This window comes from Taudactylus pleione, unplaced genomic scaffold, assembly GCF_031769625.1.
Source record: "Taudactylus pleione unplaced genomic scaffold, aTauple2 ptg000550l, whole genome shotgun sequence".
Lineage (NCBI taxonomy): Eukaryota > Metazoa > Chordata > Amphibia > Anura > Myobatrachidae > Taudactylus > Taudactylus pleione.
The window spans coordinates 966,006-987,660 of record NW_028284952.1 but is presented as its reverse complement, the minus strand read 5'-3'; the positions used below and the strand labels follow the sequence as shown (position 1 = coordinate 987,660).

Genomic DNA, 21,655 nt, shown 5'->3' with positions numbered 1-21,655 from the left:
TTTAGACCTCTTTTACTTCTTATCTCAAGTAAATTCATTGCTAAGTTGAAAAAATGTAATGTAAAATGTAATAGAAAAGAATGTTATGGCTATATAAAATTACCTACAGCACCTGGTATTCCCAGGTGGTCTCCCATCCAAGTACTAACCAGGCCCAACACTGCATAGCTTCCAAGATCAGACGAGATTGGGCATGTCCAGTGTGGTTTGCCTGTAGGTGCTAAAAGCCTTAACTTTAGACCTCTTTTACTTCTTAACTCAAGTAAATTCATTGATAAGTTGAAAAAATTAAATGTAAAATGTAATAGAAAAGACTGTTATTGCAGTATAAAATTACCTACAGCACCTGGGATTCCTAGGTGGTCTCCCATCCAAGTACTAACCAGGTCCAACACTGCATAGCTTCCAAGATCAGACGAGATTGGGCATGTCCAGTGTGGTTTGGCTGTAGGTGCCCAAAAACATTAACTTTAGACCTCTTTTACTTCTTAACTCAAGAAAATTCATTGATAAGTTGAAAAAATGAAATGTAAAATGTAATAGAATAGAATGTTTTGGGTGTCTAAAATTACCTACAGCACCTGGTATTCCCAGGTGGTCTCCCATCCAAGTACAAACGAGGCCCAACACTGCATAGCTTCCAAGATCGGACGAGATTGGGCATGTCCAGTGTGGTTTGGCTGTAGGTGCTCAAAAGCATTACATTTAGACCTCTATTACTTCTTAACTCAAGTAAATTCATTGATAAGTTGAAAAAATTAAATGTAAAATGTAATAGAAAAGAATGTTATGGCAGTATAAAATTACCTACAGCTCCTGGTATTCCCAGGTGGTCTCCCATCCAAGTACTAACCAGGCCCAACACTGCATAGCTTCCAAGATCAGACGAGATTGGGCATGTCCACTGTGGTTTGGCTGTAGGTGCTCAAAAGCGTTAAATTTAGACCGCTTTTACTTCTTAACACAAGTAAATTCATTGATAAGTTGAAAAAATTAAATGTAAAATGTAATAGAAAAGAATGTTATGGCAGTATAAAATTTCCTACAGCACCTGGTTTTCACAGGTGGTCTCCCATCCAAATACTGACCATGCCCAACACTGCATAGCTACCAAGATAAGACGAGATGGGGCACGTCCAGTGTGGATTGGCTGTAGGTGCTCAAAAGTAATAACTTTAGACCTCTTTTACTTCTTAACTCAAGTAAATTCAATGATAAGTTGAAAAATTAAATGTAAAATGTAATAGAAAAGAATGTTATGGCAGTATAAAATTACCTACAGCTCCTGGTATTCCCAGGTGGTCTCCCATCCAAGTACTAACCAGGCCCAACACTGCATAGCTTCCAAGATCAGACGAGATTGGGCATGTCCAGTGTGGTTTGGCTGTAGATGCTCAAAAACATTAACTTTAGACCTCTATTACTTCTTAACTCAAGTAAAATCATTGATAAGTTGAAAAAATTAAATTTAAAATGTAATAGAAAAGAATGTTATGGCTGCATAAAATTACTTACAGCACCTGGTATTCCCAGGTGGTCTCCCATCCAAGTACTAACCATGCCCAACACTGCATAGCTTCCAAGATCAGACGAGATTGGGCATGTCCAGTGTGGTTTGGCTGTAGGTGCTCAAAAACATTAACTTTAGACCTCTATTACTTCTTAACTCAAGTAAATTCATTGATAAGTTGAAAAAATTAAATGTAAAATGTAATAGAAAAGAATGTTATGGCAGTATAAAATTACCTACAGTACCTGGTAATCCCTGGTGGTCTCCCATACAAGTACTAACCAGGCCCAACACTGCATAGCTTCCAAGTTCAGACGAGATTGGGCATGTCCAGTGTGGTTTGGCAGTAGGTGCTCAAAAACATTAACTTTAGACCTCTTTTACTTCTAAACTCAAGTAAATTCAATGATAAGTTGAAAAATGAAATGTAAAATGTAATAGAAAAGAATGTTATGGAAGTATAAAATGACCTACAGAACCTGGGATTCCTAGGTAGTCTCCCATCCAAGTACAAAACCAGTCCCAACACTGCATAGCTTCCAAGATCAGACGAGATTGGGCATGTCCAGTGTGGTTTGGCTGTAGGTGCTCAAAAGCATTAACTTTAGACCTCTATTACTTCTTAACTCAAGTTAATTCATTGATAAGTTGAAAATATTAAATGTAAAATGTAATAGAAAAGACGGTTATGGCAGTATAAAATTACCTACAGCACCTGGGATTCCTCGGTAGTCTCCCATCCAAGTACTAACCAATCCCAACACTGCATAGCTTCCAAGATCAGATGAGATTGGGCATGTCCAGTGTGGTTTGGCTGTAGGTGCTCAAAAATATTAACTTTTAACGTCTTTTACTTCTTTACTCAAGTAAATTCATTGATAATTTGAAAAAATTACATGTAAAATGAAATAGAAAAGACTGTTATGTCAGTATAAAATTACCTATAGCACCTGGTATTCCTAGGTGGTCTCCCATCCAAGTACTAACCAGGCCCTACACTGCATAGCTTCCAAGATCCGATGAGATTGGACATGTCCAGTGTGGTTTGGCTGTAGCTTCCCAAAAATATTAACTTTAGACCTTTATTACTTCTTAACTCAAGTAAATTCAATGATAAGTGGAAAAAAATAAAATGTAAAATGTAATAGAAAAGAATGTTATCGCAGTATAAAATTACCTACAGCACTTGGTATTCCCAGGTGGATTCCCATCCAAGTACTAACCATGCCCAACACTGCATAGCTTCCAAGATCAGACGACATTGGCCATGTCCAGTGTGGTTTGGCTATAGGTGCTGAAAAATATTAACTTTAGACCTCTATTACTTCTTAACTCAAGGAAATTCATTGATAAGTTGAAAAAATTAAATGTAAAATGTAATAGACTGTTATGGCAGTATAAAATTACCTACAGCACCTGGGATTCCTAGGTGGTCTCCCATCCAAGTACTAACCAGGTCCAACACTGCATAGCTTCCAAGATCAGATGAGATTGGGCATGTCCAGTGTGGTTTGGCTGTAGGTGCTCAAAAACATTAACTTTAGACCTCTTTTACTTCTTTACTCAAGTAAATTCATTGATAAGTTGAAAAAAATTACATGTAAAATGTAATAGAAAAGAATCTTATGGCAGTATAAAATTACCTACAGAACCTGGGATTCCTAGGTAGTCTCCCATCCAAGTAGAAACCAGTCCCAACACTGCATAGTTTCCAAGATCAGACGAGATAGGGCATGTCCAGTGTGGTTTGGCTGTAGGTGCTCAAAAACATTAACTTTAGACCTGTATTACTTCTTAACTCAAGTAAATTCATTGATAAGTTGAAAAAATTAAATGTAAAATGTAATAGAAAAGAATGCTATGGCAGTATAAAATTACCTACTGCACCTGGTTTTCCCAGGTGGTCTCCCATCCAAGTACGGACCACGCCAAACACTGCATAGCTTCCAAGATAAGACGAGATTGGGCATGTCCAGTGTGGATTGGCTGTAGGTTTTCAAAAACATTAACTTTAGACCTCTATTACTTCTTAACTCAAGTAAATTTATTGATAAGTTGAAAAAATTAAATGTAAAATGTAATAGAAAAGAATGTTATGGCAGTATAAAATTACCTACAGCACCTGGTATTCCCAGGTGGTCTCCCATCCAAGTACTGACCATGCCCAACACTGCATAGCTTCCAAGATCAAACGACAATGGCCATGTCCAGTGTGGTTTGGCTACAGGTGCTGAAAAATATTAACTTTAGACCTCTTTTACTTCTTAACTCAAGTAAATTCATTGCTAAGTTGAAAAAATGTAATGTAAAATGTAATAGAAAAGAATGTTATGGCTATATAAAATTACCTACAGCACCTGGTATTCCCAGGTGGTCTCCCATCCAAGTACTAACCAGGCCCAACACTGCATAGCTTCCAAGATCAGACGAGATTGGGCATGTTCAGTGTGGTTTGCCTGTAGGTGCTAAAAGCCTTAACTTTAGACCTCTTTTACTTCTTAACTCAAGTAATTTCATTGATAAGTTGAAAAAATTAAATGTAAAATGTAATAGAAAAGACTGTTATTGCAGTATAAAATTACCTACAGCACCTGGGATTCCTAGGTGGTCTCCCATCCAAGTACTAACCAGGTCCAACACTGCATAGCTTCCAAGATCAGACGAGATTGGGCATGTCCAGTGTGGTTTGGCTGTAGGTGCCCAAAAACATTAACTTTAGACCTATTTACTTCTTAACTCAAGTAAATTCATTGATAAGTTGAAAAAATTAAATGTAAAATGTAATAGAAAAGAATGTTATGGCAGTATAAAATTACCTACAGCTCCTGGTATTCCCAGGTGGTCTCCCATCCAAGTCCTAACCAGGCCCAACACTGCATAGCTTCCAAGATCAGACAAGATTGGGCATGTCCAGTGTGGTTTGGCTGTAGGTGCTCAAAAGCATTAACTTTAGACATCTATTACTTCTTAACTCAAGTAAATTCATTGATAATTTGAAAAAATTAAATGTAAAATGAAATAGAAAAGACTGTTATGGCAGTATAAAATTACCTATAGCACCTGGTATTCCTAGGTGGTCTCCCATCCAAGAACTAACCAGGCCCTACACTGCATAGCTTCCGAGATCCGATGAGATTGGACATGTCCAGTGTGGTTTGGCTGTAGTTTCTCAAAAATATTAACTTTAGACCTCTATTACTTCTTAACTCAAGTAAATTCAATGATAAGTGGAAAAAAATAAAATGTAAAATGGAATAGAAATGAATGTTATGGCAGTATAAAATTACCTACAGCACCTGGTATTCCCAGGTGGATTCCCATCCAAGTACTAACCATGCCCAACACTGCATAGCTTCCAAGATCAGACGACATTGGCCATGTCCAGTGTGGTTTGGCTATAGGTGCTGAAAAATATTAACTTTAGACCTCTATTACTTCTTAACTCAAGGAAATTCATTGATAAGTTGAAAAATTAAATGTAAAATGTAATAGACTGTTATGGCAGTATAAAATACCTACAGCACCTTTGATTCCTAGGTGGTCTCCCATCCAAGTACTAACCAGGCCCAACACTGCATAGCTTCTAAGATCAGATGAGTTTGGGCATGTCCAGTGTGCTTTGGCTGTAGGTGCTCAAAAACATTAACTTTAGACCTCTTTTACTTCTTTACTCAAGTAAATTCATTGATAAGTTGAAAAAATTAAATGTAAAATGTAATAGAAAAGAATCTTATGGCAGTATAAAATTACCTACAGAACCTGGGATTCCTAGGTAATCTCCCATCCAAGTAGAAACCAGTCCCAACACTGCACACCTTCCAAGATCAAACGACATTGGCCATGTCCAGTGTGGTTTGGCTATAGGTGCTGAAAAATATTAACTTTAGACCTCTTTTACTTCTTAACTCAAGTAAATTCATTGCTAAGTTGAAAAAATGTAATGTAAAATGTAATAGAAAAGAATGTTATGGCTATATAAAATTACCTACAGCACCTGGTATTCCCAGGTGGTCTCCCATCCAAGTACTAACGAGGCCCAACACTGCATAGCTTCCAAGATCAGACGAGATTGGGCATGTCCAGTGTGGTTTGCCTGTAGGTGCTAAAAGCCTTAACTTTAGACCTCTTTTACTTCTTAACTCAAGTAAATTCATTGATAAGTTGAAAAAATTAAAATGTAAAATGTAATAGAAAAGACTGTTATTGCAGTATAAAATTACCTACAGCACCTGGGATTCCTAGGTGGTCTCCCATCCAAGTACTAACCAGGTCCAACACTGCATAGCTTCCAAGATCAGACGAGATTGGGCATGTCCAGTGTGGTTTGGCTGTAGGTGCCCAAAAACATTAACTTTAGACCTCTTTTACTTCTTAACTCAAGAAAATTCATTGATAAGTTGAAAAAATGAAATGTAAAATGTAATAGAATAGAATGTTTTGGGTGTCTAAAATTACCTACAGCACCTGGTATTCCCAGGTGGTCTCCCATCCAAGTACAAACGAGACCCAACACTGCATAGCTTCCAAGATCGGACGAGATTGGGCATGTCCAGTGTGGTTTGGCTGTAGGTGCTCAAAAGAATTACATTTAGACCTCTATTACTTCTTAACTCAAGTAAATTCATTGATAAGTTGAAAAAATTAAATGTAAAATGTAATAGAAAAGAATGTTATGGCAGTATAAAATTACCTACAGCTCCTGGTATTCCCAGGTGGTCTCCCATCCAAGTACTAACCAGGCCCAACACTGCATAGCTTCCAAGATGAGACGAGATTGGGCATGTCCACTGTGGTTTGGCTGTAGGTGCTCAAAAGCATTAAATTTAGACCGCTTTTACTTCTTAACACAAGTAAATTCATTGATAAGTTGAAAAAATTAAATGTAAAATGTAATAGAAAGAATGTTATGGCAGTATAAAATTTCCTACTGCACCTGGTTTTCCCAGGTGGTCTCCCATCCAAATACTGACCATGCCCAACACTGCATAGCTACCAAGATAAGACGAGATGGGGCATGTCCAGTGTGGATTGGCTGTAGGTGCTCAAAAGTAACAACTTTAGACCTCTTTTACTTCTTAACACAAGTAAATTCATTGATAAGTTGAAAAAATTAAATGTAAAATGTAATAGAAAAGAATGTTATGGCAGTATAAAATTACCTACAGCTCCTGGTATTCCCAGGTGGTCTCCCATCCAAGTACTAACCAGGCCCAACACTGCATAGCTTCCAAGATCAGACGAGATAGGGCATGTCCAGTGTGGTTTGGCTGTAGATACTCAAAAACATTAACTTTAGACCTCTATTACTTCTTAACTCAAGTAAATTCATTGATAAGTTGAAAAAATTAAATTTAAAATGTAATAGAAAAGAATGTTATGGCTGCATAAAATTACTTACAGCACCTGGTATTCCCAGGTGGTCTCCCATCCAAGTACTAACCAGGCCCAACACTGCATAGCTTCCAAGATCAGACGAGATTGGGCATGTCCAGTGTGGTTTGGCTGTAGGTGCTCAAAAACATTAACTTTAGACCTCTATTACTTCTTAACTGAAGTAAATTCATTGATAAGTTGAAAAAATTAAATGTAAAATGTAATAGAAAAGAATGTTATGGCAGTATAAAATTACCTACAGTACCTGGTAATCCCTGGTGGTCTCCCATACAAGTACTAACCAGGCCCAACACTGCATAGCTTCCAAGTTCAGACGAGATTGGGCATGTCCAGTGTGGTTTGGCAGTAGGTGCTCAAAAACATTAACTTTAGACCTCTTTTACTTCTTAACTCAAGTAAATTCAATGATAAGTTGAAAAATGAAATGTAAAATGTAATAGAAAAGAATGTTATGGAAGTATAAAATTACCTACAGAACCTGGGATTCCTAGGTAGTCTCCCATCCAAGTACAAACCAGTCCCAACACTGCATAGCTTCCAAGATCAGACGAGATTGGGCATGTCCAGTGTGGTTTGGCTGTAGGTGCTCAAAAGCATTAACTTTAGACCTCTATTACTTCTTAACTCAAGTAAATTCATTGATAAGTTGAAAAAATTAAATGTAAAATGTAATAGAAAAGACGGTTATGGCAGTATAAAATTACCTACAGCACCTGGGATTCCTAGGTAGTCTCCCATCCAAGTACTAACCAGTCCCAACACTGCATAGCTTCCAAGATCAGACGAGATTGGGCATGTCCAGTGTGGTTTGGCTGTAGGTGCTCAAAAACATTAACTTTAGACCTGTATTACTTCTTAACTCAAGTAAATTCATTGATAAGTTGAAAAAATTAAATGTAAAATGTAATAGAAAAGAATGCTATGGCAGTATAAAATTACCTACTGCACCTGGTTTTCCCAGGTGGTCTCCCATCCAAGTACGGACCACGCCCAACACTGCATAGCTTCCAAGATAAGACGAGATTGGGCATGTCCAGTGTGGATTGGCTGTAGGTGGTCAAAAACATTAACTTTAGACCTCTATTACTTCTTAACTCAAGTAAATTCATTGATAAGTTGAATAAATTAAATGTAAAATGTAATAGAAAAGAATGTTATGGCAGTATAAAATTACCTACAGCACCTGGTATTCCCAGGTGGTCTCCCATCCAAGTACTGACCATGCCCAACACTGCATAGCTTCCAAGATCAAACGACATTGGCCATGTCCAGTGTGGTTTGGCTATAGGTGCTGAAAAATATTAACTTTAGACCTCTTTTACTTCTTAACTCAAGTAAATTCATTGCTAAGTTGAAAAAATGTAATGTAAAATGTAATAGAAAAGAATGTTATGGCTATATAAAATTACCTACTGCACCTGGTATTCCCAGGTGGTCTCCCATCCAAGTACTAACCAGGCCCAACACTGCATAGCTTCCAAGATCAGACGAGATTGGGCATGTCCAGTGTGGTTTGCCTGTAGGTGCTAAAAGCCTTAACTTTAGACCTCTTTTACTTCTTAACTCAAGTAAATTCATTGATAAGTTGAAAAAATTAAATGTAAAATGTAATAGAAAAGACTGTTATTGCAGTATAAAATTACCTACAGCACCTGGGATTCCTAGGTGGTCTCCCATCCAAGTACTAACCAGGTCCAACACTGCATAGCTTCCAAGATCAGACGAGATTGGGCATGTCCAGTGTGGTTTGGCTGTAGGTGCCCAAAAACTTTAACTTTAGACCTCTTTTACTTCTTAACTCAAGAAAATTCATTGATAAGTTGAAAAAATGAAATGTAAAATGTAATAGAATAGAATGTTTTGGGTGTCTAAAATTACCTACAGCACCTGGTATTCCCAGGTGGTCTCCCATCCAAGTACAAACAAGGCCCAACACTGCATAGCTTCCAAGATCGGACGAGATTGGGCATGTCCAGTGTGGTTTGGCTGTAGGTGCTCAAAAGCATTACATTTAGACCTCTATTACTTCTTAACTCAAGTAAATTCATTGATAAGTTGAAAAAATTAAATGTAAAATGTAATAGAAAAGAATGTTATGGCAGTATAAAATTACCTACAGCTCCTGGTATTCCCAGGTGGTCTCCCATCCAAGTACTAACCAGGCCCAACACTGCATAGCTTCCAAGATCAGACGAGATTGGGCATGTCCACTGTGGTTTGGCTGTAGGTGCTCAAAAGCGTTAAATTTAGACCGCTTTTACTTCTTAACACAAGTAAATTCATTGATAAGTTGAAAAAATTAAATGTAAAATGTAATAGAAAAGAATGTTATGGCAGTATAAAATTTCCTACTGCACCTGGTTTTCACAGGTGGTCTCCCATCCAAATACTGACCATGCCCAACACTGCATAGCTACCAAGATAAGATGAGATGGGGCATGTCCAGTGTGGATTGGCTGTAGGTGCTCAAAAGTAATAACTTTAGACCTCTTTTACTTCTTAACTCAAGTAAATTCAATGATAAGTTGAAAAATTAAATGTAAAATGTAATAGAAAAGAATGTTATGGCAGTATAAAATTACCTACAGCTCCTGGTATTCCCAGGTGGTCTCCCATCCAAGTACTAACCAGGCCCAACACTGCATAGCTTCCAAGATCAGACGAGATTGGGCATGTCCAGTGTGGTTTGGCTGTAGATGCTCAAAAACATTAACTTTAGACCTCTATTACTTCTTAACTCAAGTAAAATCATTGATAAGTTGAAAAAATTAAATTTAAAATGTAATAGAAAAGAATGTTATGGCTGCATAAAATTACTTACAGCACCTGGTATTCCCAGGTGGTCTCCCATCCAAGTACTAACCATGACCAACACTGCATAGCTTCCAAGATCAGACGAGATTGGGCATGTCCAGTGTGGTTTGGCTGTAGGTGCTCAAAAACATTAACTTTAGACCTCTATTACTTCTTAACTCAAGTAAATTCATTGATAAGTTGAAAAAATTAAATGTAAAATGTAATAGAAAAGAATGTTATGGCAGTATAAAATTACCTACAGTACCTGGTAATCCCTGGTGGTCTCCCATACAAGTACTAACCAGGCCCAACACTGCATAGCTTCCAAGTTCAGACGAGATTGGGCATGTCCAGTGTGGTTTGGCAGTAGGTGCTCAAAAACATTAACTTTAGACCTCTTTTACTTCTTAACTCAAGTAAATTCAATGATAAGTTGAAAAATGAAATGTAAAATGTAATAGAAAAGAATGTTATGGAAGTATAAAATGACCTACAGAACCTGGGATTCCTAGGTAGTCTCCCATCCAAGTACAAAACCAGTCCCAACACTGCATAGCTTCCAAGATCAGACGAGATTGGGCATGTCCAGTGTGGTTTGGCTGTAGGTACTCAAAAGCATTAACTTTAGACCTCTATTATTTCTTAACTCAAGTAAATTCATTGATAAGTTGAAAATATTAAATGTAAAATGTAATAGAAAAGACGGTTATGGCAGTATAAAATTACCTACAGCACTTGGGATTCCTCGGTAGTCTCCCATCCAAGTACTAACCAGTCCCAACACTGCATAGCTTCCAAGATCAGATGAGATTGGGCATGTCCAGTGTGGTTTGGCTGTAGGTGCTCAAAAATATTAACTTTTAACGTCTTTTACTACTTTACTCAAGTAAATTCATTGATAATTTGAAAAAATTAAATGTAAAATGAAATAGAAAAGACTGTTATGTCAGTATAAAATTACCTATAGCACCTGGTATTCCTAGGTGGTCTCCCATCCAAGTACTAACCAGGCCCTACACTGCATAGCTTCCAAGATCCGATGAGATTGGACATGTCCAGTGTGGTTTGGCTGTAGCTTCTCAAAAATATTAACTTTAGACCTTTATTACTTCTTAACTCAAGTAAATTCAATGATAAGTGGAAAAAAATAAAATGTAAAATGTAATAGAAAAGAATGTTATCGCAGTATAAAATTACCTACAGCACTTGGTATTCCCAGGTGGATTCCCATCCAAGTACTAACCATGCCCAACACTGCATAGCTTCCAAGATCAGACGACATTGGCCATGTCCAGTGTGGTTTGGCTATAGGTGCTGAAAAATATTAACTTTAGACCTCTATTACTTCTTAACTCAAGGAAATTCATTGATAAGTTGAAAAAATTAAATGTAAAATGTAATAGACTGTTATGGCAGTATAAAATTACCTACAGCACCTGGGATTCCTAGGTGGTCTCCCATCCAAGTACTAACCAGGCCCAACACTGCATAGCTTCCAAGATCAGATGAGATTGGGCATGTCCAGTGTGGTTTGGCTGTAGGTGCTCAAAAACATTAACTTTAGACCTCTTTTACTTCTTTACTCAAGTAAATTCATTGATAAGTTGAAAAAAATTACATGTAAAATGTAATAGAAAAGAATCTTATGGCAGTATAAAATTACCTACAGAACCTGGGATTCCTAGGTAGTCTCCCATCCAAGTAGAAACCAGTCCCAACACTGCATAGCTTCCAAGATCAGACGAGATAGGGCATGTCCAGTGCGGTTTGGCTGTAGGTGCTCAAAAACATTAACTTTAGACCTGTATTACTTCTTAACTCAAGTAAATTCATTGATAAGTTGAAAAAATTAAATGTAAAATGTAATAGAAAAGAATGCTATGGCAGTATAAAATTACCTACTGCACCTGGTTTTCCCAGGTGGTCTCCCATCCAAGTACGGACCACGCCAAACACTGCATAGCTTCCAAGATAAGACGAGATTGGGCATGTCCAGTGTGGATTGGCTGTAGGTGGTCAAAAACATTAACTTTAGACCTCTATTACTTCTTAACTCAAGTAAATTCATTGATAAGTTGAAAAAATTAAATGTAAAATGTAATAGAAAAGAATGTTATGGCAGTATAAAATTACCTACAGCACCTGGTATTCCCAGGTGGTCTCCCATCCAAGTACTGACCATGCCCAACACTGCATAGCTTCCAAGATCAAACGACAATGGCCATGTCCAGTGTGGTTTGGCTACAGGTGCTGAAAAATATTAACTTTAGACCTCTTTTACTTCTTAACTCAAGTAAATTCATTGCTAAGTTGAAAAAATGTAATGTAAAATGTAATAGAAAAGAATGTTATGGCTATATAAAATTACCTACAGCACCTGGTATTCCCAGGTGGTCTCCCATCCAAGTACTAACCAGGCCCAACACTGCATAGCTTCCAAGATCAGACGAGATTGGGCATGTCCAGTGTGATTTGCCTGTAGGTGCTAAAAGCCTTAACTTTAGACCTCTTTTACTTCTTAACTCAAGTAAATTCATTGATAAGTTGAAAAAATTAAATGTAAAATGTAATAGAAAAGACTGTTATTGCAGTATAAAATTACCTACAGCACCTGGGATTCCTAGGTGGTCTCCCATCCAAGTACTAACCAGGTCCAACACTGCATAGCTTCCAAGATCAGACGAGATTGGGCATGTCCAGTGTGGTTTGGCTGTAGGTGCCCAAAAACATTAACTTTAGACCTCTTTTACTTCTTAACTCAAGAAAATTCATTGATAAGTTGAAAAAATGAAATGTAAAATGTAATAGAATAGAATGTTTTGGGTGTCTAAAATTACCTACAGCACCTGGTATTCCCAGGTGGTCTCCCATCCAAGTACAAACGAGACCCAACACTGCATAGCTTCCAAGATCGGACGAGATTGGGCATGTCCAGTGTGGTTTGGCTGTAGGTGCTCAAAAGAATTACATTTAGACCTCTATTACTTCTTAACTCAAGTAAATTCATTGATAAGTTGAAAAAATTAAATGTAAAATGTAATAGAAAAGAATGTTATGGCAGTATAAAATTACCTACAGCTCCTGGTATTCCCAGGTGGTCTCCCATCCAAGTACTAACCAGGCCCAACACTGCATAGCTTCCAAGATGAGACGAGATTGGGCATGTCCACTGTGGTTTGGCTGTAGGTGCTCAAAAGCATTAAATTTAGACCGCTTTTACTTCTTAACACAAGTAAATTCATTGATAAGTTGAAAAAATTAAATGTAAAATGTAATAGAAAAGAATGTTATGGCAGTATAAAATTTCCTACTGCACCTGGTTTTCCCAGGTGGTCTCCCATCCAAATACTGACCATGCCCAACACTGCATAGCTACCAAGATAAGACGAGATGGGGCATGTCCAGTGTGGATTGGCTGTAGGTGCTCAAAAGTAATAACTTTAGACCTCTTTTACTTCTTAACACAAGTAAATTCATTGATAAGTTGAAAAAATTAAATGTAAAATGTAATAGAAAAGAATGTTATGGCAGTATAAAATTACCTACAGCTCCTGGTATTCCCAGGTGGTCTCCCATCCAAGTACTAACCAGGCCCAACACTGCATAGCTTCCAAGATCAGACGAGATAGGGCATGTCCAGTGTGGTTTGGCTGTAGATGCTCAAAAACATTAACTTTAGACCTCTATTACTTCTTAACTCAAGTAAATTCATTGATAAGTTGAAAAAATTAAATTTAAAATGTAATAGAAAAGAATGTTATGGCTGCATAAATTTACTTACAGCACCTGGTATTCCCAGGTGGTCTCCCATCCAAGTACTAACCAGGCCCAACACTGCATAGCTTCCAAGATCAGACGAGATTGGGCATGTCCAGTGTGGTTTGGCTGTAGGTGCTCAAAAACATTAACTTTAGACCTCTATTACTTCTTAACTCAAGTAAATTCATTGATAAGTTGAAAAAATTAAATGTAAAATGTAATAGAAAAGAATGTTATGGCAGTATAAAATTACCTACAGTACCTGGTAATCCCTGGTGGTCTCCCATACAAGTACTAACCAGGCCCAACACTGCATTGCTTCCAAGTTCAGACGAGATTGGGCATGTCCAGTGTGGTTTGGCAGTAGGTGCTCAAAAACATTAACTTTAGACCTCTTTTACTTCTTAACTCAAGTAAATTCAATGATAAGTTGAAAAATGAAATGTAAAATGTAATAGAAAAGAATGTTATGGAAGTATAAAATTACCTACAGAACCTGGGATTCCTAGGTAGTCTCCCATCCAAGTACAAACCAGTCCCAACACTGCATAGCTTCCAAGATCAGACGAGATTGGGCATGTCCAGTGTGGTTTGGCTGTAGGTGCTCAAAAGCATTAACTTTAGACCTCTATTACTTCTTAACTCAAGTAAATTCATTGATAAGTTGAAAAAATTAAATGTAAAATGTAATAGAAAAGACGGTTATGGCAGTATAAAATTACCTACAGCACCTGGGATTCCTAGGTAGTCTCCCATCCAAGTACTAACCAGTCCCAACACTGCATAGCTTCCAAGATCAGACGAGATTGGGCATGTCCAGTGTGGTTTGGCTGTAGGTGCTCAAAAACATTAACTTTAGACCTGTATTACTTCTTAACTCAAGTAAATTCATTGATAAGTTGAAAAAATTAAATGTAAAATGTAATAGAAAAGAATGCTATGGCAGTATAAAATTACCTACTGCACCTGGTTTTCCCAGGTGGTCTCCCATCCAAGTACGGACCACGCCCAACACTGCATAGCTTCCAAGATAAGACGAGATTGGGCATGTCCAGTGTGGATTGGCTGTAGGTGGTCAAAAACATTAACTTTAGACCTCTATTACTTCTTAACTCAAGTAAATTCATTGATAAGTTGAATAAATTAAATGTAAAATGTAATAGAAAAGAATGTTATGGCAGTATAAAATTACCTACAGCACCTGGTATTCCCAGGTGGTCTCCCATCCAAGTACTGACCATGCCCAACACTGCATAGCTTCCAAGATCAAACGACATTGGCCATGTCCAGTGTGGTTTGGCTATAGGTGCTGAAAAATATTAACTTTAGACCTCTTTTACTTCTTAACTCAAGTAAATTCATTTCTAAGTTGAAAAAATGTAATGTAAAATGTAATAGAAAAGAATGTTATGGCTATATAAAATTACCTACTGCACCTGGTATTCCCAGGTGGTCTCCCATCCAAGTACTAACCAGGCCCAACACTGCATAGCTTCCAAGATCAGACGAGATTGGGCATGTCCAGTGTGGTTTGCCTGTAGGTGCTAAAAGCCTTAACTTTAGACCTCTTTTACTTCTTAACTCAAGTAAATTCATTGATAAGTTGAAAAAATTAAATGTAAAATGTAATAGAAAAGACTGTTATTGCAGTATAAAATTACCTACAGCACCTGGGATTCCTAGGTGGTCTCCCATCCAAGTACTAACCAGGTCCAACACTGCATAGCTTCCAAGATCAGACGAGATTGGGCATGTCCAGTGTGGTTTGGCTGTAGGTGCCCAAAAACTTTAACTTTAGACCTCTTTTACTTCTTAACTCAAGAAAATTCATTGATAAGTTGAAAAAATGAAATGTAAAATGTAATAGAATAGAATGTTTTGGGTGTCTAAAATTACCTACAGCACTTGGTATTCCCAGGTGGTCTCCCATCCAAGTACAAACGAGGCCCAACACTGCATAGCTTCCAAGATCGGACGAGATTGGGCATGTCCAGTGTGGTTTGGCTGTAGGTGCTCAAAAGCATTACATTTAGACCTCTATTACTTCTTAACTCAAGTAAATTCATTGATAAGTTGAAAAAATTAAATGTAAAATGTAATAGAAAAGAATGTTATGGCAGTATAAAATTACCTACAGCTCCTGGTATTCCCAGGTGGTCTCCCATCCAAGTACTAACCAGGCCCAACACTGCATAGCTTCCAAGATCAGACGAGATTGGGCATGTCCACTGTGGTTTGGCTGTAGGTGCTCAAAAGCGTTAAATTTAGACCGCTTTTACTTCTTAACACAAGTAAATTCATTGATAAGTTGAAAAAATTAAATGTAAAATGTAATAGAAAAGAATGTTATGGCAGTATAAAATTTCCTACTGCACCTGGTTTTCACAGGTGGTCTCCCATCCAAATACTGACCATGCCCAACACTGCATAGCTACCAAGATAAGATGAGATGGGGCATGTCCAGTGTGGATTGGCTGTAGGTGCTCAAAAGTAATAACTTTAGACCTCTATTACTTCTTAACTCAAGTAAATTCAATGATAAGTTGAAAAATTAAATGTAAAATGTAATAGAAAAGAATGTTATGGCAGTATAAAATTACCTACAGCTCCTGGTATTCCCAGGTGGTCTCCCATCCAAGTACTAACCAGGCCCAACACTGCATAGCTTCCAAGATCAGACGAGATTGGGCATGTCCAGTGTGGTTTGGCTGTAGATGCTCAAAAACATTAACTTTAGACCTCTATTACTTCTTAACTCAAGTAAAATCATTGATAAGTTGAAAAAATTAAATTTAAAATGTAATAGAAAAGAATGTTATGGCTGCATAAAATTACTTACAGCACCTGGTATTCCCAGGTGGTCTCCCATCCAAGTACTAACCATGACCAACACTGCATAGCTTCCAAGATCAGACGAGATTGGGCATGTCCAGTGTGGTTTGGCTGTAGGTGCTCAAAAACATTAACTTTAGACCTCTATTACTTCTTAACTCAAGTAAATTCATTGATAAGTTGAAAAAATTAAATGTAAAATGTAATAGAAAAGAATGTTATGGCAGTATAAAATTACCTACAGTACCTGGTAATCCCTGGTGGTCTCCCATACAAGTACTAACCAGGCCCAACACTGCATAGCTTCCAAGTTCAGATGAGATTGGGCATGTCCAGTGTGGTTTGGCAGTAGGTGCTCAAAAACATTAACTTTAGACCTCTTTTACTTCTTAACTCAAGTAAATTCAATGATAAGTTGAAAAATGAAATGTAAAATGTAATAGAAAAGAATGTTATGGAAGTATAAAATGACCTACAGAACCTGGGATTCCTAGGTAGTCTCCCATCCAAGTACAAAACCAGTCCCAACACTACATAGCTTCCAAGATCAGACGAGATTGGGCATGTCCAGTGTGGTTTGGCTGTAGGTACTCAAAAGCATTAACTTTAGACCTCTATTATTTCTTAACTCAAGTAAATTCATTGATAAGTTGAAAATATTAAATGTAAAATGTAATAGAAAAGACGGTTATGGCAGTATAAAATTACCTACAGCACCTGGGATTCCTCGGTAGTCTCCCATCCAAGTACTAACCAGTCCCAACACTGCATAGCTTCCAAGATCAGATGAGATTGGGCATGTCCAGTGTGGTTTGGCTGTAGGTGCTCAAAAATATTAACTTTTAACGTCTTTTACTACTTTACTCAAGTAAATTCATTGATAATTTGAAAAAATTAAATGTAAAATGAAATAGAAAAGACTGTTATGTCAGTATAAAATTACCTATAGCACCTGGTATTCCTAGGTGGTCTCCCATCCAAGTACTAACCAGGCCCTACACTGCATAGCTTCCAAGATCCGATGAGATTGGACATGTCCAGTGTGGTTTGGCTGTAGCTTCTCAAAAATATTAACTTTAGACCTTTATTACTTCTTAACTCAAGTAAATTCAATGATAAGTGGAAAAAAATAAAATGTAAAATGTAATAGAAAAGAATGTTATCGCAGTATAAAATTACCTACAGCACTTGGTATTCCCAGGTGGATTCCCATCCAAGTACTAACCATGCCCAACACTGCATAGCTTCCAAGATCAGACGACATTGGCCATGTCCAGTGTGGTTTGGCTATAGGTGCTGAAAAATATTAACTTTAGACCTCTATTACTTCTTAACTCAAGGAAATTCATTGATAAGTTGAAAAAATTAAATGTAAAATGTAATAGACTGTTATGGCAGTATAAAATTACCTACAGCACCTGGGATTCCTAGGTGGTCTCCCATCCAAGTACTAACCAGGCCCAACACTGCATAGCTTCAAAGATCAGATGAGATTGGGCATGTCCAGTGTGGTTTGGCTGTAGGTGCTCAAAAACATTAACTTTAGACCTCTTTTACTTCTTTACTCAAGTAAATTCATTGATAAGTTGAAAAAAATTACATGTAAAATGTAATAGAAAAGAATCTTATGGCAGTATAAAATTACCTACAGAACCTGGGATTCCTAGGTAGTCTCCCATCCAAGTAGAAACCAGTCCCAACACTGCATAGCTTCCAAGATCAGACGAGATAGGGCATGTCCAGTGCGGTTTGGCTGTAGGTGCTCAAAAACATTAACTTTAGACCTGTATTACTTCTTAACTCAAGTAAATTCATTGATAAGTTGAAAAAATTAAATGTAAAATGTAATAGAAAAGAATGCTATGGCAGTATAAAATTACCTACTGCACCTGGTTTTCCCAGGTGGTCTCCCATCCAAGTACGGACCACGCCAAACACTGCATAGCTTCCAAGATAAGACGAGATTGGGCATGTCCAGTGTGGATTGGCTGTAGGTGGTCAAAAACATTAACTTTAGACCTCTATTACTTCTTAACTCAAGTAAATTCATTGATAAGTTGAAAAAATTAAATGTAAAATGTAATAGAAAAGAATGTTATGGCAGTATAAAATTACCTACAGCACCTGGTATTCCCAGGTGGTCTCCCATCCAAGTACTGACCATGCCCAACACTGCATAGCTTCCAAGATCAAACGACAATGGCCATGTCCAGTGTGGTTTGGCTACAGGTGCTGAAAAATATTAACTTTAGACCTCTTTTACTTCTTAACTCAAGTAAATTCATTGCTAAGTTGAAAAAATGTAATGTAAAATGTAATAGAAAAGAATGTTATGGCTATATAAAATTACCTACAGCACCTGGTATTCCCAGGTGGTCTCCCATCCAAGTACTAACCAGGCCCAACACTGCATAGCTTCCAAGATCAGACGAGATTGGGCATGTCCAGTGTGATTTGCCTGTAGGTGCTAAAAGCCTTAACTTTAGACCTCTTTTACTTCTTAACTCAAGTAAATTCATTGATAAGTTGAAAAAATTAAATGTAAAATGTAATAGAAAAGACTGTTATTGCAGTATAAAATTACCTACAGCACCTGGGATTCCTAGGTGGTCTCCCATCCAAGTACTAACCAGGTCCAACACTGCATAGCTTCCAAGATCAGACTAGATTGGGCATGTCCAGTGTGGTTTGGCTGTAGGTGCCCAAAAATATTAACTTTAGACCTATTTACTTCTTAACTCAAGTAAATTCATTGATAAGTTGAAAAAATTAAATGTAAAATGTAATAGAAAAGAATGTTATGGCAGTATAAAATTACCTACAGCTCCTGGTATTCCCAGGTGGTCTCCCATCCAAGTCCTAACCAGGCCCAACACTGCATAGCTTCCAAGATCAGACAAGATTGGGCATGTCCAGTGTGGTTTGGCTGTAGGTGCTCAAAAGCATTAACTTTAGACATCTATTACTTCTTAACTCAAGTAAATTCATTGATAAGTTGAAAAAATTAAATGTAAAATGTAATAGAAAAGACGGTTATGGCAGTATAAAATTACCTACAGCACCTGGGATTCCTAGGTAGTCTCCCATCAAAGTACAAACCAGTCCCAACACTGCATAGCTTCCAAGATCAGATGAGATTGGGCATGTCCAGTGTGGTTTGGCTGTAGGTGCTCAAAAATATTAACTTTTAACGTCTTTTACTTCTTTACTCAAGTAAATTCATTGATAATTTGAAAAAATTAAATGTAAAATGAAATAGAAAAGACTGTTATGGCAGTATAAAATTACCTATAGCACCTGGTATTCCTAGGTGGTCTCCCATCCAAGTACTAACCAGGCCCTACACTGCATAGCTTCCGAGATCCGATGAGATTGGACATGTCCAGTGTGGTTTGGCTGTAGTTTCTCAAAAATATTAACTTTAGACCTCTATTACTTCTTAACTCAAGTAAATTCAATGATAAGTAGAAAAAAATAAAATGTAAAATGTAATAGAAAAGAATGTTATGGCAGTATAAAATTACCTACAGCACCTGGTATTCCCAGGTGGATTCCCATCCAAGTACTAACCATGCCCAACACTGCATAGCTTCCAAGATCAGACGACATTGGCCATGTCCAGTGTGGTTTGGCTATAGGTGCTGAAAAATATTAACTTTAGACCTCTATTACTTCTTAACTCAAGGAAATTCATTGATAAGTTGAAAAAATTAAATGTAAAATGTAATAGACTGTTATGGCAGTATAAAATTACCTACAGCACCTTTGATTCCTAGGTGGTCTCCCATCCAAGTACTAACCAGGCCCAACACTGCATAGCTTCTAAGATCAGATGAGATTGGGCATGTTCAGTGTGCTTTGGCTGTAGGTGCTCAAAAACATTAACTTTAGACCTCTTTTACTTCTTTACTCAAGTAAATTCATTGATAAGTTGAAAAAATTAAATGTAAAATGTAATAGAAAAGAATCTTATGGCAGTATAAAATTACCTACAGAACCTGGGATTCCTAGGTAGTCTCCCATCCAAGTAGAAACCAGTCCCAACACTGCATACCTTCCAAGATCAGACGAGATTGGGCATGTCCAGTGTGGTTTCTCTGTAGGTGCTCAAAAACATTAACTTTAGACCTGTATTACTTCTTAACTCAAGTAAATTCATTGATAAGTTGAAAAAATTAAATGTAAAATGTAATAGAAAAGAATGCTATGGCAGTATAAACTTACCTACTGCACCTGGTTTTCCCAGGTGGTCTCCCATCCAAGTACGGACCACGCCCAACACTGCATAGCTTCCAAGATAAGACGAGATTGGGCATGTCCAGTGTGGATTGGCTGTAGGTGGTCAAAAACATTAACTTTAGACCTCTATTACTTCTTAACTCAAGTAAATTCATTGATAAGTTGAAAAAATTAAATGTAAAATGTAATAGAAAAGAATGTTATGGCAGTATAAAATTACCTACAGCACCTGGTATTCCCAGGTGGTCTCCCATCCAAGTACTGACCATGCCCAACAATGCATAGCTTCCAAGATCAAACGACATTGGCCATGTCCAGTGTGGTTTGGCTATAGGTGCTGAAAAATATTAACTTTAGACCTCTTTTACTTCTTAACTCAAGTAAATTCATTGCTAAGTTGAAAAAATGTAATGTAAAATGTAATAGAAAAGAATGTTATGGCTATATAAAATTACCTACAGCACCTGGTATTCCCAGGTGGTCTCCCATCCAAGTACTAACGAGGCCCAACACTGCATAGCTTCCAAGATCAGACGAGATTGGGCATGTCCAGTGTGGTTTGCCTGTAGGTGCTAAAAGCCTTAACTTTAGACCTCTTTTACTTCTTAACTCAAGTAAATTCATTGATAAGTTGAAAAAATTAAATGTAAAATGTAATAGAAAAGACTGTTATTGCAGTATAAAATTACCTACAGCACCTGGGATTCCTAGGTGGTCTCCCATCCAAGTACTAACCAGGTCCAACACTGCATAGCTTCCAAGATCAGACGAGATTGGGCATGTCCAGTGTGGTTTGGCTGTAGGTGCCCAAAAACATTAACTTTAGACCTCTTTTACTTCTTAACTCAAGAAAATTCATTGATAAGTTGAAAAAATGAAATATAAAATGTAATAGAATAGAATGTTTTGGGTGTCTAAAATTACCTACAGCACCTGGTATTCCCAGGTGGTCTCCCATCCAAGTACAAACGAGACCCAACACTGCATAGCTTCCAAGATCGGACGAGATTGGGCATGTCCAGTGTGGTTTGGCTGTAGGTGCTCAAAAGAATTACATTTAGACCTCTATTACTTCTTAACTCAAGTAAATTCATTGATAAGTTGAAAAAATTAAATGTAAAATGT

The 21,655-nt window shown here is 37.4% G+C and overlaps 75 pseudogenes; all 75 read right to left on the bottom strand.

Annotated features, from left to right (window-relative positions):
• Nucleotides 1-100: 100 nt before the first annotated feature.
• Nucleotides 101-219, bottom strand: LOC148486681 (5S ribosomal RNA; annotated as a pseudogene).
• Nucleotides 220-334: 115 nt separating this feature from the next.
• LOC148486680 (5S ribosomal RNA) lies at nt 335-453 on the bottom strand (annotated as a pseudogene).
• Nucleotides 454-569: 116 nt separating this feature from the next.
• LOC148486679 (5S ribosomal RNA) lies at nt 570-688 on the bottom strand (annotated as a pseudogene).
• Nucleotides 689-804: 116 nt separating this feature from the next.
• Nucleotides 805-923, bottom strand: LOC148486678 (5S ribosomal RNA; annotated as a pseudogene).
• A 350-nt stretch (nt 924-1,273) lies between these two features.
• Nucleotides 1,274-1,392, bottom strand: LOC148486677 (5S ribosomal RNA; annotated as a pseudogene).
• A 116-nt stretch (nt 1,393-1,508) lies between these two features.
• Nucleotides 1,509-1,627, bottom strand: LOC148486676 (5S ribosomal RNA; annotated as a pseudogene).
• Nucleotides 1,628-1,743: 116 nt separating this feature from the next.
• Nucleotides 1,744-1,862, bottom strand: LOC148486675 (5S ribosomal RNA; annotated as a pseudogene).
• A 115-nt stretch (nt 1,863-1,977) lies between these two features.
• LOC148486674 (5S ribosomal RNA) lies at nt 1,978-2,097 on the bottom strand (annotated as a pseudogene).
• A 116-nt stretch (nt 2,098-2,213) lies between these two features.
• On the bottom strand, nt 2,214-2,332 carry LOC148486673 (5S ribosomal RNA; annotated as a pseudogene).
• Nucleotides 2,333-2,448: 116 nt separating this feature from the next.
• Nucleotides 2,449-2,567, bottom strand: LOC148486672 (5S ribosomal RNA; annotated as a pseudogene).
• Nucleotides 2,568-2,684: 117 nt separating this feature from the next.
• Nucleotides 2,685-2,803, bottom strand: LOC148486671 (5S ribosomal RNA; annotated as a pseudogene).
• A 111-nt stretch (nt 2,804-2,914) lies between these two features.
• LOC148486670 (5S ribosomal RNA) lies at nt 2,915-3,033 on the bottom strand (annotated as a pseudogene).
• An 822-nt stretch (nt 3,034-3,855) lies between these two features.
• Nucleotides 3,856-3,974, bottom strand: LOC148486669 (5S ribosomal RNA; annotated as a pseudogene).
• Nucleotides 3,975-4,089: 115 nt separating this feature from the next.
• LOC148486668 (5S ribosomal RNA) lies at nt 4,090-4,208 on the bottom strand (annotated as a pseudogene).
• Nucleotides 4,209-4,323: 115 nt separating this feature from the next.
• Nucleotides 4,324-4,442, bottom strand: LOC148486667 (5S ribosomal RNA; annotated as a pseudogene).
• Nucleotides 4,443-4,558: 116 nt separating this feature from the next.
• On the bottom strand, nt 4,559-4,677 carry LOC148486666 (5S ribosomal RNA; annotated as a pseudogene).
• A 117-nt stretch (nt 4,678-4,794) lies between these two features.
• Nucleotides 4,795-4,913, bottom strand: LOC148486665 (5S ribosomal RNA; annotated as a pseudogene).
• Nucleotides 4,914-5,022: 109 nt separating this feature from the next.
• On the bottom strand, nt 5,023-5,141 carry LOC148486664 (5S ribosomal RNA; annotated as a pseudogene).
• Nucleotides 5,142-5,492: 351 nt separating this feature from the next.
• On the bottom strand, nt 5,493-5,611 carry LOC148486663 (5S ribosomal RNA; annotated as a pseudogene).
• A 116-nt stretch (nt 5,612-5,727) lies between these two features.
• Nucleotides 5,728-5,846, bottom strand: LOC148486662 (5S ribosomal RNA; annotated as a pseudogene).
• A 116-nt stretch (nt 5,847-5,962) lies between these two features.
• On the bottom strand, nt 5,963-6,081 carry LOC148486661 (5S ribosomal RNA; annotated as a pseudogene).
• Nucleotides 6,082-6,197: 116 nt separating this feature from the next.
• LOC148486660 (5S ribosomal RNA) lies at nt 6,198-6,316 on the bottom strand (annotated as a pseudogene).
• A 350-nt stretch (nt 6,317-6,666) lies between these two features.
• Nucleotides 6,667-6,785, bottom strand: LOC148486659 (5S ribosomal RNA; annotated as a pseudogene).
• Nucleotides 6,786-6,901: 116 nt separating this feature from the next.
• LOC148486658 (5S ribosomal RNA) lies at nt 6,902-7,020 on the bottom strand (annotated as a pseudogene).
• A 116-nt stretch (nt 7,021-7,136) lies between these two features.
• LOC148486657 (5S ribosomal RNA) lies at nt 7,137-7,255 on the bottom strand (annotated as a pseudogene).
• Nucleotides 7,256-7,370: 115 nt separating this feature from the next.
• LOC148486656 (5S ribosomal RNA) lies at nt 7,371-7,489 on the bottom strand (annotated as a pseudogene).
• A 116-nt stretch (nt 7,490-7,605) lies between these two features.
• Nucleotides 7,606-7,724, bottom strand: LOC148486655 (5S ribosomal RNA; annotated as a pseudogene).
• A 116-nt stretch (nt 7,725-7,840) lies between these two features.
• LOC148486654 (5S ribosomal RNA) lies at nt 7,841-7,959 on the bottom strand (annotated as a pseudogene).
• A 116-nt stretch (nt 7,960-8,075) lies between these two features.
• Nucleotides 8,076-8,194, bottom strand: LOC148486653 (5S ribosomal RNA; annotated as a pseudogene).
• A 116-nt stretch (nt 8,195-8,310) lies between these two features.
• Nucleotides 8,311-8,429, bottom strand: LOC148486652 (5S ribosomal RNA; annotated as a pseudogene).
• Nucleotides 8,430-8,544: 115 nt separating this feature from the next.
• Nucleotides 8,545-8,663, bottom strand: LOC148486651 (5S ribosomal RNA; annotated as a pseudogene).
• Nucleotides 8,664-8,779: 116 nt separating this feature from the next.
• On the bottom strand, nt 8,780-8,898 carry LOC148486650 (5S ribosomal RNA; annotated as a pseudogene).
• A 116-nt stretch (nt 8,899-9,014) lies between these two features.
• On the bottom strand, nt 9,015-9,133 carry LOC148486649 (5S ribosomal RNA; annotated as a pseudogene).
• Nucleotides 9,134-9,483: 350 nt separating this feature from the next.
• LOC148486648 (5S ribosomal RNA) lies at nt 9,484-9,602 on the bottom strand (annotated as a pseudogene).
• A 116-nt stretch (nt 9,603-9,718) lies between these two features.
• On the bottom strand, nt 9,719-9,837 carry LOC148486647 (5S ribosomal RNA; annotated as a pseudogene).
• Nucleotides 9,838-9,953: 116 nt separating this feature from the next.
• LOC148486646 (5S ribosomal RNA) lies at nt 9,954-10,072 on the bottom strand (annotated as a pseudogene).
• Nucleotides 10,073-10,187: 115 nt separating this feature from the next.
• LOC148486645 (5S ribosomal RNA) lies at nt 10,188-10,307 on the bottom strand (annotated as a pseudogene).
• A 116-nt stretch (nt 10,308-10,423) lies between these two features.
• On the bottom strand, nt 10,424-10,542 carry LOC148486644 (5S ribosomal RNA; annotated as a pseudogene).
• Nucleotides 10,543-10,658: 116 nt separating this feature from the next.
• On the bottom strand, nt 10,659-10,777 carry LOC148486643 (5S ribosomal RNA; annotated as a pseudogene).
• Nucleotides 10,778-10,894: 117 nt separating this feature from the next.
• LOC148486642 (5S ribosomal RNA) lies at nt 10,895-11,013 on the bottom strand (annotated as a pseudogene).
• A 111-nt stretch (nt 11,014-11,124) lies between these two features.
• Nucleotides 11,125-11,243, bottom strand: LOC148486641 (5S ribosomal RNA; annotated as a pseudogene).
• Nucleotides 11,244-12,065: 822 nt separating this feature from the next.
• LOC148486640 (5S ribosomal RNA) lies at nt 12,066-12,184 on the bottom strand (annotated as a pseudogene).
• Nucleotides 12,185-12,299: 115 nt separating this feature from the next.
• On the bottom strand, nt 12,300-12,418 carry LOC148486639 (5S ribosomal RNA; annotated as a pseudogene).
• A 116-nt stretch (nt 12,419-12,534) lies between these two features.
• LOC148486638 (5S ribosomal RNA) lies at nt 12,535-12,653 on the bottom strand (annotated as a pseudogene).
• Nucleotides 12,654-12,769: 116 nt separating this feature from the next.
• On the bottom strand, nt 12,770-12,888 carry LOC148486637 (5S ribosomal RNA; annotated as a pseudogene).
• Nucleotides 12,889-13,239: 351 nt separating this feature from the next.
• On the bottom strand, nt 13,240-13,358 carry LOC148486636 (5S ribosomal RNA; annotated as a pseudogene).
• A 116-nt stretch (nt 13,359-13,474) lies between these two features.
• On the bottom strand, nt 13,475-13,593 carry LOC148486635 (5S ribosomal RNA; annotated as a pseudogene).
• Nucleotides 13,594-13,709: 116 nt separating this feature from the next.
• Nucleotides 13,710-13,828, bottom strand: LOC148486634 (5S ribosomal RNA; annotated as a pseudogene).
• A 115-nt stretch (nt 13,829-13,943) lies between these two features.
• On the bottom strand, nt 13,944-14,062 carry LOC148486633 (5S ribosomal RNA; annotated as a pseudogene).
• Nucleotides 14,063-14,178: 116 nt separating this feature from the next.
• LOC148486632 (5S ribosomal RNA) lies at nt 14,179-14,297 on the bottom strand (annotated as a pseudogene).
• A 116-nt stretch (nt 14,298-14,413) lies between these two features.
• LOC148486631 (5S ribosomal RNA) lies at nt 14,414-14,532 on the bottom strand (annotated as a pseudogene).
• Nucleotides 14,533-14,648: 116 nt separating this feature from the next.
• On the bottom strand, nt 14,649-14,767 carry LOC148486630 (5S ribosomal RNA; annotated as a pseudogene).
• Nucleotides 14,768-14,883: 116 nt separating this feature from the next.
• LOC148486629 (5S ribosomal RNA) lies at nt 14,884-15,002 on the bottom strand (annotated as a pseudogene).
• A 115-nt stretch (nt 15,003-15,117) lies between these two features.
• On the bottom strand, nt 15,118-15,236 carry LOC148486628 (5S ribosomal RNA; annotated as a pseudogene).
• A 116-nt stretch (nt 15,237-15,352) lies between these two features.
• LOC148486627 (5S ribosomal RNA) lies at nt 15,353-15,471 on the bottom strand (annotated as a pseudogene).
• A 116-nt stretch (nt 15,472-15,587) lies between these two features.
• On the bottom strand, nt 15,588-15,706 carry LOC148486626 (5S ribosomal RNA; annotated as a pseudogene).
• A 350-nt stretch (nt 15,707-16,056) lies between these two features.
• LOC148486625 (5S ribosomal RNA) lies at nt 16,057-16,175 on the bottom strand (annotated as a pseudogene).
• A 116-nt stretch (nt 16,176-16,291) lies between these two features.
• Nucleotides 16,292-16,410, bottom strand: LOC148486624 (5S ribosomal RNA; annotated as a pseudogene).
• A 116-nt stretch (nt 16,411-16,526) lies between these two features.
• LOC148486623 (5S ribosomal RNA) lies at nt 16,527-16,645 on the bottom strand (annotated as a pseudogene).
• A 351-nt stretch (nt 16,646-16,996) lies between these two features.
• LOC148486622 (5S ribosomal RNA) lies at nt 16,997-17,115 on the bottom strand (annotated as a pseudogene).
• A 116-nt stretch (nt 17,116-17,231) lies between these two features.
• LOC148486621 (5S ribosomal RNA) lies at nt 17,232-17,350 on the bottom strand (annotated as a pseudogene).
• Nucleotides 17,351-17,467: 117 nt separating this feature from the next.
• LOC148486620 (5S ribosomal RNA) lies at nt 17,468-17,586 on the bottom strand (annotated as a pseudogene).
• Nucleotides 17,587-17,697: 111 nt separating this feature from the next.
• On the bottom strand, nt 17,698-17,816 carry LOC148486619 (5S ribosomal RNA; annotated as a pseudogene).
• An 822-nt stretch (nt 17,817-18,638) lies between these two features.
• Nucleotides 18,639-18,757, bottom strand: LOC148486618 (5S ribosomal RNA; annotated as a pseudogene).
• A 115-nt stretch (nt 18,758-18,872) lies between these two features.
• LOC148486617 (5S ribosomal RNA) lies at nt 18,873-18,991 on the bottom strand (annotated as a pseudogene).
• Nucleotides 18,992-19,106: 115 nt separating this feature from the next.
• LOC148486616 (5S ribosomal RNA) lies at nt 19,107-19,225 on the bottom strand (annotated as a pseudogene).
• A 116-nt stretch (nt 19,226-19,341) lies between these two features.
• LOC148486615 (5S ribosomal RNA) lies at nt 19,342-19,460 on the bottom strand (annotated as a pseudogene).
• Nucleotides 19,461-19,576: 116 nt separating this feature from the next.
• On the bottom strand, nt 19,577-19,695 carry LOC148486614 (5S ribosomal RNA; annotated as a pseudogene).
• Nucleotides 19,696-19,812: 117 nt separating this feature from the next.
• Nucleotides 19,813-19,931, bottom strand: LOC148486613 (5S ribosomal RNA; annotated as a pseudogene).
• A 111-nt stretch (nt 19,932-20,042) lies between these two features.
• Nucleotides 20,043-20,161, bottom strand: LOC148486612 (5S ribosomal RNA; annotated as a pseudogene).
• Nucleotides 20,162-20,512: 351 nt separating this feature from the next.
• Nucleotides 20,513-20,631, bottom strand: LOC148486611 (5S ribosomal RNA; annotated as a pseudogene).
• A 116-nt stretch (nt 20,632-20,747) lies between these two features.
• LOC148486610 (5S ribosomal RNA) lies at nt 20,748-20,866 on the bottom strand (annotated as a pseudogene).
• A 116-nt stretch (nt 20,867-20,982) lies between these two features.
• LOC148486609 (5S ribosomal RNA) lies at nt 20,983-21,101 on the bottom strand (annotated as a pseudogene).
• A 115-nt stretch (nt 21,102-21,216) lies between these two features.
• LOC148486608 (5S ribosomal RNA) lies at nt 21,217-21,335 on the bottom strand (annotated as a pseudogene).
• Nucleotides 21,336-21,451: 116 nt separating this feature from the next.
• On the bottom strand, nt 21,452-21,570 carry LOC148486607 (5S ribosomal RNA; annotated as a pseudogene).
• Between the last annotated feature and the right edge of the window lie 85 nt (nt 21,571-21,655).